At 38.1% G+C, this 9,514-nt stretch overlaps 1 protein-coding gene across 4 annotated transcripts in view; it reads left to right on the top strand.

Moving 5' to 3' along the window:
* Window positions 1–463: 463 nt before the first annotated feature.
* The window catches only part of LOC149250125 (uncharacterized), a 74,903-nt gene continuing 65,852 nt past the window's right edge, over window positions 464–9,514 (top strand). The window contains exon 1 of one of the 4 annotated variants that reach the window (XM_089458920.1): window positions 464–859. The gene's annotated coding sequence lies outside the window, so the exon portion shown is untranslated. The remainder of the gene's footprint in view (window positions 860–9,514) is intronic. The other 3 variants (XM_089458919.1, XM_089458917.1, XM_089458918.1) reach the window with 3 other exon arrangements.

Genomic DNA, 9,514 nt, shown 5'->3' with positions numbered 1-9,514 from the left:
AAAGTAAAAATATTTTTATATATTGATATGTAAAATTTATATAAATATAAATAATATTGTTAAGAATATATATAAATTTATCTTAATTCTTATCTATTAAGTGTCTAAAAAAATCAAATCTTAAACTGCATTTTTTTAAAAATAATATTGTTAAAAATATATATAAATTTATCTTAATTCTTATCTACTAAGTGCCTAAAAAAATCAAATCTTAAACTGCATTTTTTTTAAATTTTATTTTTGAAAAAATACTTGTATTCTTAAGAAATTTGTTTCCCCTCCCTACTTAATAAATCCATATTTTTTTTAACATCTAAATCAATAACAGTTTCTCAACACTTAATAGATCGAGATATTTTTTTAACATCTAAATCAATAACTGTTGAAACATTGGAAAATTCCTAAACAATATCCCCCTCCCGCTCAGGAAGGCCGTAGGCAGGAAGCCAACTTACGGATAGCGTTGATGAACACGGTCCTAGTGGCCAGTAAGATATCGATGTTGTCTTAAAAAGGTAGGGTTTTTAGGAATTCTTTTAGGCCCGGCCGTGGACAACACGCCAAATTTAGCGAATGATACACCTTTGGAGTGCACGAATTCACCGGATCTCGCATACGTTTTAATGATGGAAAAAAACAGTCAAATGGACATATTCATGGAATATTACTTACCCATCATTTTATTTCCTTACATTGAAGAATGCCCGCCATCTGCATAGGATTCTCTGCCACAATTCATACATACACACAACCCTGAGCTCGATCTCGGTCGTGGTACGCTCTTCAAATTCTCGGCTTTCCATCGGGTTTTCTTCCTCGGAGCTCCGCACCTGCAAATTCTTCTCCCCTTTGCGTTCTGGTGCGTAGATTGTTTTGTTTGGGTATAATTTTCACTGGGAATCAACGCGTTTATATTTTATTTTGGCTAGCTGTTGATCAAATTCATCGACATGTTCTGAGCTCATGGATGAGCCCTCCGATTTAACCGGATGCAGAACATATATGTTGCAGTTGTTTCATTTATGGGTATTTCGTGCTTAAATGGTTTGAACTCTATATGGGTTCGATGTTCAGGCTTACTAGTTTATTTTTTCTGAAGAAAATAGGCATTAGCGAATGCCACCACCGCCACGCTTACAGTTTAGAAGATGGAATGAATGGTTGCCAGACGTTTCTAGTAATATACTTTTTCTTGGATCTATTCTCTGTGTGTCTGTGTCTTGTCTTAATTATGTTCTCCTTCACGAGGATAGAGAATTCTTTCTATTCTCGATCTCATGAAGGGATACAAGGGATTGCTAATTTTATTCTACTTTTTATTAAATTCTAAAAATGATATGACATTGCCGACAATCTCAGACCTTTTTGACCCTTCGAGATCTACGAGACATTGCCTGGCAAGCAGAATTATGGTTTAAATGTCCGCACTATCTGCTCTATCTTTTTACTAAGAAAATAATGTCTGAAGACTTATGCTTTTGGACCCGAATCCCCAACGAATTATTTTTTGACTCGATGGGAGGCTCAAATTCCTGCTTTTTTCGTATTATCAATTGACATTTCTTTCCACCAGATTTCCTGTCAGCGGGCATTTTGCTACTATTTTCTTTCATCCTTGGTTTCTTTTGATTCATTTACTGTCCTGTAGAGTCTGCTGCTTCTGAATTTATGGAAGCAGGATGAGTTAATTATGATGATTACTCTAGTTGATTGGTTGAGCTACTTAGCTATGCCCTTGACGCTTGAAATGCCTTTTTTTTTAAAGAGACGGATAGAGGTTAACAAACTCTGGATTATGGGCGACAACCATCACATGATCTTTCTGTTTTCAGACAGTGTAAGTATTCACCAGACCTTATAAAACTTATGCAAGCTCTGGGGTTGCATTTCTTCCTTGTGCTAAATATGTATCTGCTTATAACTCTAAAAAAAACCCCTAGAATAAGGATGTATTTGCATTGCAACACGTAACAGCAGGATGACTGAAGCAAAAACTAACTGAACTAACCAAAGAAACTCCATCAGCAGTGACCAATTCCAGGATTGTCGTTCCGTCGTAGGTGACGAGTCTTCTTTTTATCAGGAACAACACTAGAGCCTGCACCACCATAATTGACCTGAGCAATGCCAACTATAGAATTCTCCGGAATAACAACCTGAGCACTGAGTGCTATGACTTCTTCACGCAGTTCATTCACTGAAGTTTCCAAATTACTTAGAAGCCAGAGGAATTTGGCTTCCATTAGGAGCTGAGAAGATTGGCGCTTTCTCTTAGCCATATCATCTTGTTGTTGTTTGGCCAGCTGCAGTGCCTCAATTGAATCCAAAACTTTATCGAGCAATTGACTAGCGTTGCAGCTCTCCGAAAGAGATTGAAGATCCGCCATTTCGAGAAAGTACCACTGAACACGTCTCGCTATCACACAACAGGCTTCTCCCACACCGCAAGACCAACCAAGCAAAAATTCCCATGAAAAATCTGGAAGGTTGTATAATCCCCTAGATAATCGAGACTGGAACATTCACATGAGCCAAGTTGGGGAAATTATTCCAAATCCCACCCAAAATTTGTCGGAGGATGATGAATAGACTGGGAAATGAAAGCGCAAGACGATGCTAATAACTCCATCCCACTGCTCAAAGAAAGAAACACCACATCTGTATCGATATCCAACCATTCTTGCATAAACTGAAATAAATACAAATGCTTCATTGAGCAAAGGAGGGGAGAGAGTTCAAGACACCTATGTGAGTGTGAGAGACACCTAGAGGAAGAACTTGAAAATCGACGTCGGAGAGCACTAGCATTCCATATCCCGATACCACTTATCTTTGCAACACGAGCCTGGGACCATTCAATTTGAAAGGCACATGTCCCATCCATCTGACAAGGAGGATTTTAGAATGAATCAAAATTTAAATTCAAAAACATTCGACTTGGAGTTCTTTTCATTATTAAGGAACGTGGGCGATTTTAAAATTTCCTTGTTCAATCTCTATGCAGCCTTGGACCAACATCGAGCTTCTTTTTGCCGATGCATTGACTATTGAGTTTAGGTGCCTATAGACATGAACAAATTCCAAGTGCTCAAACTGAGAGGTTAGTAAGAGAATCCTTTGGAGATTAGGGGGGAGATTAGAGCATGTCTCTCTCTTGGCCTTGACCACCTGACGAATAATTATCAAAGAGTCGCCAAATTCCATAAGATTGTTAACATTTCTTGCCAATGAAATTTCCAAGCCTTTCCACAGAGCCAAAAACTCTGCTTGATTTTTTGTCGCATGACCAAGGCCCCAAGCAAATTGTGCCACAATTTTTTCTTCGGGACAGAGTAATATTCCTCCCGCTTCTACCTCCCCCTACGCTTGAAATGTGTTTTATTAATAAGAAAAACATTGCATTTTCAAGGATTTAGTTTGTGGTCGGGGGTACTCAACAGTCCTCTAGTTGTTCTCTTTCACCTACCTAATTTGGGATGGACTTGCACATTGGAGGACTTCAATTGCTTTTTTATTTCTTCTTGTCTCCTTTAAAATGATCTTCATTCATTTCTTCTATCTTTCATATGTGTCGAATTTGCACAGATTCAACATCCTTTGTTCCTGCTTAGGGAAATTGTTATCATAACAATTCTCTATCTTAGAATATACAATGACTACAACATAGTTTATATTTGTGTTTTTGACTAATCTTCACTAGAATTTTGCATGTTTCTCATAAAAATGTTGTACAACCAATCTCTTCATCTCACGAGTCTTCCTTTTTGCTATTGGAATGGAAAATATCTATGTTGCATGGGTTCGCGAACTCGAGGGTGGAGTTCTTGAACCTATCTCGGGTTCTCATCCCTTAGTATCAGGTTCTCATCCCCTAGTACTAGGTTCGGGTACGAGTTCTTCTAAAATGCACCCAAAAGAACCGGGTTCTCCAAGTAAGCACCAAGTTCTTTGCAACCAAAATTTGGGTTCTTTTGTCTAATTGGGTGTGCCGAACCCCGACAACGGGTGCGTGGAACCCCAAAATCGAGAATGTTAGGGTCAATTTTTTTACTGATTTTGTTGTAATTCTTTTAAGCTCAACCTTTTTACTTCTCTTTCCGCAGTTTCGACCTAGAGATGACAGATTCATTGTGTAGGCTGAATGTCATTACTATTGTAGCTATGTTAAGGTCATTACTATTGTAGCTATTATGTAGCTGGAGAGCATGCTGACTGAAGATCTAAGTGATGTTGATGACATGGAAGGACAAAATAGCCTATCCAACCTTGTAGGCTATAGTCTTGATAAAGGGGTAAAACCTATGTTACATGGGAACTGCTCCCTAGAGGTGGGAAACCCAGTCCATTGGTTCCCATGCTTCCGAAAGCTTTGGAACTGTATGGGAATGTTCCCTTTTCAGTGGGAGTTGCGATGGGAGCATGGGAAAGTTCCGAGAGTTTTGAATATTGTTTTTTTTGGAGTTTTGGCGTTTCCTAGGGTTGGGGAATACAAAGCTTGTAGACAAATATGTTGAATTGCCCACAAAACATGAGCCTTTATTGAAACCTCCGCAGGAAGAAAGGCCAAAGACATCCTTAACACCGATATCCTTAATTGAGAAACTGGAGCAATCTCTTGATGAGTTAAGGAAGCGTGTGGCACCTCAATGTAAGGGTGATATCTGGGATGTCATGCCGATGAGTATTTATTTTGCTGTTTATGTATATATATCACAGAAGATTGTGTGCATATTGTATGTGGCAGTCAATGCTTAACCATTAGAGTTGCTTTACTTTTTCTCTTAAGAATAACTAGAGAAACATAGGTAAAATTGTTCCTTTGTATTTTTAAGGCAGATTGTTTCAAAGACTGGTCATGTGTCAGAGAACTCATAATGAACTTGACATTTTAATATTTTATATATATAAAAGGGAGAGACCCAGGGAGAGGGACACCCAGAGAATGTATTTATATATAAGAGAAATTATATATTTAAATTGGTTTTAATATTTGAATATTTTTTTTTGTAAGCTTGGTAGGACTCTCTGATTTTCGAGTTTACATGTCCATTATTCACCCCGCTACAAGGGGAGGGTAGCACAAGATTCGAACCCAAGATCTCTAGTTCGGTGAGACTTCATTCCATGACCATTGCCACTTGAGCTACCCCAGGCGGACAATATTTGAATATTTTGATTTAATATTAATTATAATTATTATATAAATTATATAATTAAAAATATATTTTTAATTTTTAATTTTTAATTTTTTATTATATAATATTACCGCTCCCATTTAGTTGTTTCCTGTAAATTGTGGGGAAACCTCTCGCTGTTCCCGACACTCGTACCCAAGTTCCCAATGTTCCCATGTTCCAACTACTCATGCAACATAGGGTAAAACCCAAATTTTCCAATGTTGGGGCAGCGTTGCAAAAGTTGGGTTGGTTGGGGCAAAACGACCCAAAATTGGGGTTTGCACTCACAACCTCTCACATTTGGGAGCCCATGGAGAAATCTATAAATAGAGGAGAGTTGGAATAAATTGGAAAATCATAAAGGCAGTAAAGATTTTTTTGATTTTGATAATTACTTGTGATATTTCTTTTTATTGCAATTCTTTGTATCTTATTTCTTTATTTCATCAAGCAATTACCAAAAGCAACAACACATAAAACAATGAACACAAGATGTAGGCACATGCCAGGGGAAAACCCCCCTCGAGGGGAAAACCCAGTCAAAGTAATTCTTCCTTTCAATAGTATTTTTTGAGACTCTTCACCCTAGACCTTGACCAAAGCTTCCCTACACACCAAGTCAACTTCTAGAAGATTGACCTCTTCCCAAAAATTCGACTATGCAGCAACTTGTAGTAGTCAACAACTTCCGGCAGTAGTTCGACTTGGAAGACTTTGTTCTCCCAACCCAAAGCACGAAATAGAGTGAGACCACCACCAAAATTTCAATTTTTCTCTTCTCCTTAGACTCCCCCAAACTCACATTCACTTTGGCTTCCCGACAACAGACTTTCCCAGCGATCCACTTCGCACTTCTCCCCAACAACAGGATTTCCGCACTTCTGCCCAGTAGATGAGAAGATGAGTTGTGATGCTCCAAATGAATTCGATGTCCTTCCTTTTATAGGCTTCTTGTGGGGTCGAATAGGGTCTTAGGCTGACTTGATCTTCCATTAGGCCGACATGGTGTGGAGGTTCCATAATTCATATTTGACTCAATACTAAACCAATTTACATGATTCAAAAGCCCAAGAAGGGTCTCATTAAATGTACAGTAATTCTATAGACTCAGAATAAATCTTGGAAGTCCTCAATGGGGACTTTGACCTAAAACATGGTGACCCAAGCATGAAACCCATGCTTTAATAAGTCACAATAATAATAATAAAAATTCTTTTCTTTATTCTTTTGACAAGTACATTACATGATGACTCAAGTACATTATTGAAGATCGAACATAGTAACTTTTTCCAACACCCCCTCTTAACTAGGGGCGTATTCATAATGTACTTACATAATGGAAGATCTCAAACTATATGAACCATGAAGAACTTTAGGCACTGCAATGCCATGGACTAGATTCCTGACTAGGGCAATCTATCCAATCAGTGAATCAATTTAGGCACCACAATGCCATGGACTAGGTTCCTGACCAGGGCAATCTATCCAACCAGTCACTCAACAATATAGGCACCGCAACGCCATGTACTAGATTCCCGACTAGGGAAATCTATATAAGTGGGACTAAGATGGACTCAAGCTTTCAACCCCTCTAGGTACCATCAGGATTACTTGCTAACCATCAACCCAAAAATTCAGGTGTGTATCCAAAACAAAGCTCTTTGATCAACACCACCTTTCCAACTTCTAGACATCAACACAATGTGTCGATCACATGCCCTTTGAGGCAATGCTTCACTCACAAAGCCTCAACACCCTTTGATCCAACAGATCAAGAATAACGAATCTCTCCTAATCAAACTAATTGGTAACCAACATGCTATCAAATCCTTCGAGAGATTCACCTGTACAAACACAACCCCAATCAATAATATACTTTCACATGTACATAATCAAATACAAACCTCAGGAGTATTACAGACAACAAATGTTGCTTCTCAACTTTCCATAGTAGGACTATCAATTGAATCTTTGACAGAAGATTCCTCAATCATATTTCTTACTATACATGCAATAACATATCCTCCGAAATTCATTCTTCAATTGATACCAAGCTATGCCCTCCTTCTTAACCAGGAAGCACCTCTTTATCTGGACTCCCTCTTAATCTTAGGGAGATCTCTTCTATCCATGCTTCCTCCGAGAGTTCAGCTTCTTCTTTTCGACATCAGAGAATCTTTCGTGGCTTCCAACCATTTCATCAGAGTTATCATCACCCTCATCATGATCATCACATCTTCACCAAGTTGAAGATTGTGTACCAGCACAGCTTGCTTGTCACCTCGAGCATTTTCACCAAGTTGAAGATTGTGTACCTCCACAGCGTAAATAGCAAGTACAACCAAATTTATAGAAGCATGATGTTAGCCATATAAAAATCGCGGAAGCATTTCAACTTTAGTCCTATCAGATACCCAAACTTTTAAACAAGAGACATATACTCTTCAACATCTTGCTAGGGACATTGTTATGTACCCTAGACTATTCATAACAACATTCATTCCATCTAGGGTTTCAATATGCTTTCCAAAGGCATGACATACCTTACTACAACATATAGCAAACCCTAGAAACCATTCACACAAATATAGATCTTCAAAGTATCTAACAACCTTTCAAAACATATATGTTAGATTTCTCACTAGGGATTCATACAAATCCTAGATTTCATACAAAAGAATCAATCAAAGTCAATCACAGCTTAGTCATTAACCTGACCAACTTCCACTAGGGTTAGTTCCAAACCCCTAGATTTTCAATCAACCATTAATCAGTCACTATCATGACCAACTACCACTAGGGTTAGTTTGCAAACCCTAGATTTCCGAGCAATCATCAAACTCAACCAAAAATTCCAATTTCAACAATCTCTTCACAAATCTCAAATTATCATATAGTTAACATTCATCAGAGATTTCTACTTCAACTAAGGTTTAACTCCAAAATCCTAGAATTCCACAGTCTCAACAATCATTACATACATAGATCTTAGATTGTTAAATTTCATACTAGACAATGTCACTACTAGGATCTAACTGCAACATCCTAGATTTTTCATTTCCCAATAATCATCTAAAACAAATTTCAGATTGTTACACATACTAGACAATTTAACTTCACTAGGGTTTAGCTACAACACCCTAGATTTCCAGATACCATCATCCTAGAATCTCATACAAGGATTTCCATAAAATCCTAAAAACTCATGACCATCAATGACTAGGTCAACACACATATCTAGGAATTCATAACCATACATAAGCATATCATATGTCCATAAATACATTTGACATAGACCAATCTAGGACTTAAATCAAAAGGACATATATATATGCTTAGATTTCATCATCATGAAAAATACATTTCATATCATGTGTTAGTTAAACCCAACTTCACAACAATATCAAATAAGAGTTAGACACACAATCAATTTGATTATACTAAGGTTTGATTAGTCAATACACACATAACAAGTAAATCAATTCTAAGACAATGTAAGGGTCTTGCTCACACATTCCACCAAACTCTAATGTGCTAGGGTTCCAATGTAGAGACATAGTGTTAAAATTGGCAACTAGGGCCAAACTCCATGTGGGTCATCTTATTTATGGCCGCTGATATTTTTCTTGGATTCCTCTCTTCGAGAGGTGTAGGATTGATCTAAAGATCATCCGATTCCGACATGTATTTATGGAGATATTAATTTATTTGTATTATTTGACAATTTGTCAAGGTCGGCTAGCAAGCAAATTACCCCAACTTATCCTCAACGTTGCATTATAAATAGAAGAGGTCTTCAAGTCATTTGACACACTCATCTCTTGTGATCTCTCTTTCCACTCGTTTGGGTTTTGGTGGAAAGAGAGGTCTAAAGGAAAGAGCCCTAATTGTAGTCCTAAGGAGAAGCATTATACACAGTCCTAAAGGAAGGAGACATAGCCGCAAGTAAAGAGAAGGATCTGGCTGCAGACAAGAGGAGCTTCTATACGCTGTCCTAAAGGAGATCAAACCACAGTCATGAAGAAGTCCTAGATGTAGCAAGACAAGGTGCCCTAGCTACTGTGAAGGAAGGGTTCTAGAAGCAGATTGAAGGAGATCTAGCTACAGTTTATTGAGGCCCTAATCCGCTGTCAAGAGAGCCCTCAATCCGCTGTCATAAAGGAGACTAGGACGCAGTCAAGGGAGGTCCTATTTGCTGTCAAGAAAGCTCCAATATGCAGCGTACAAGGAGCCCTAATTCACTGGCCAAAGAGGCCCTAAATCCGTAGTCACAAGGAAGCCTAAAACCACTGTCAATGGAGCCCTAATACGCGCTGAAGTAAAGACCCTTAGCCGTA

Source organism: Pinus tabuliformis, chromosome 7 (assembly GCF_031772625.1).
Source record: "Pinus tabuliformis cultivar Carrire ecotype Pingquan chromosome 7, CPIR1, whole genome shotgun sequence".
Taxonomy (NCBI): Eukaryota; Viridiplantae; Streptophyta; class Pinopsida; order Pinales; family Pinaceae; genus Pinus; species Pinus tabuliformis.
The sequence above is the reverse complement of the archived record's forward strand: the minus strand, read 5'-3'. Positions and strand labels throughout refer to the sequence as shown.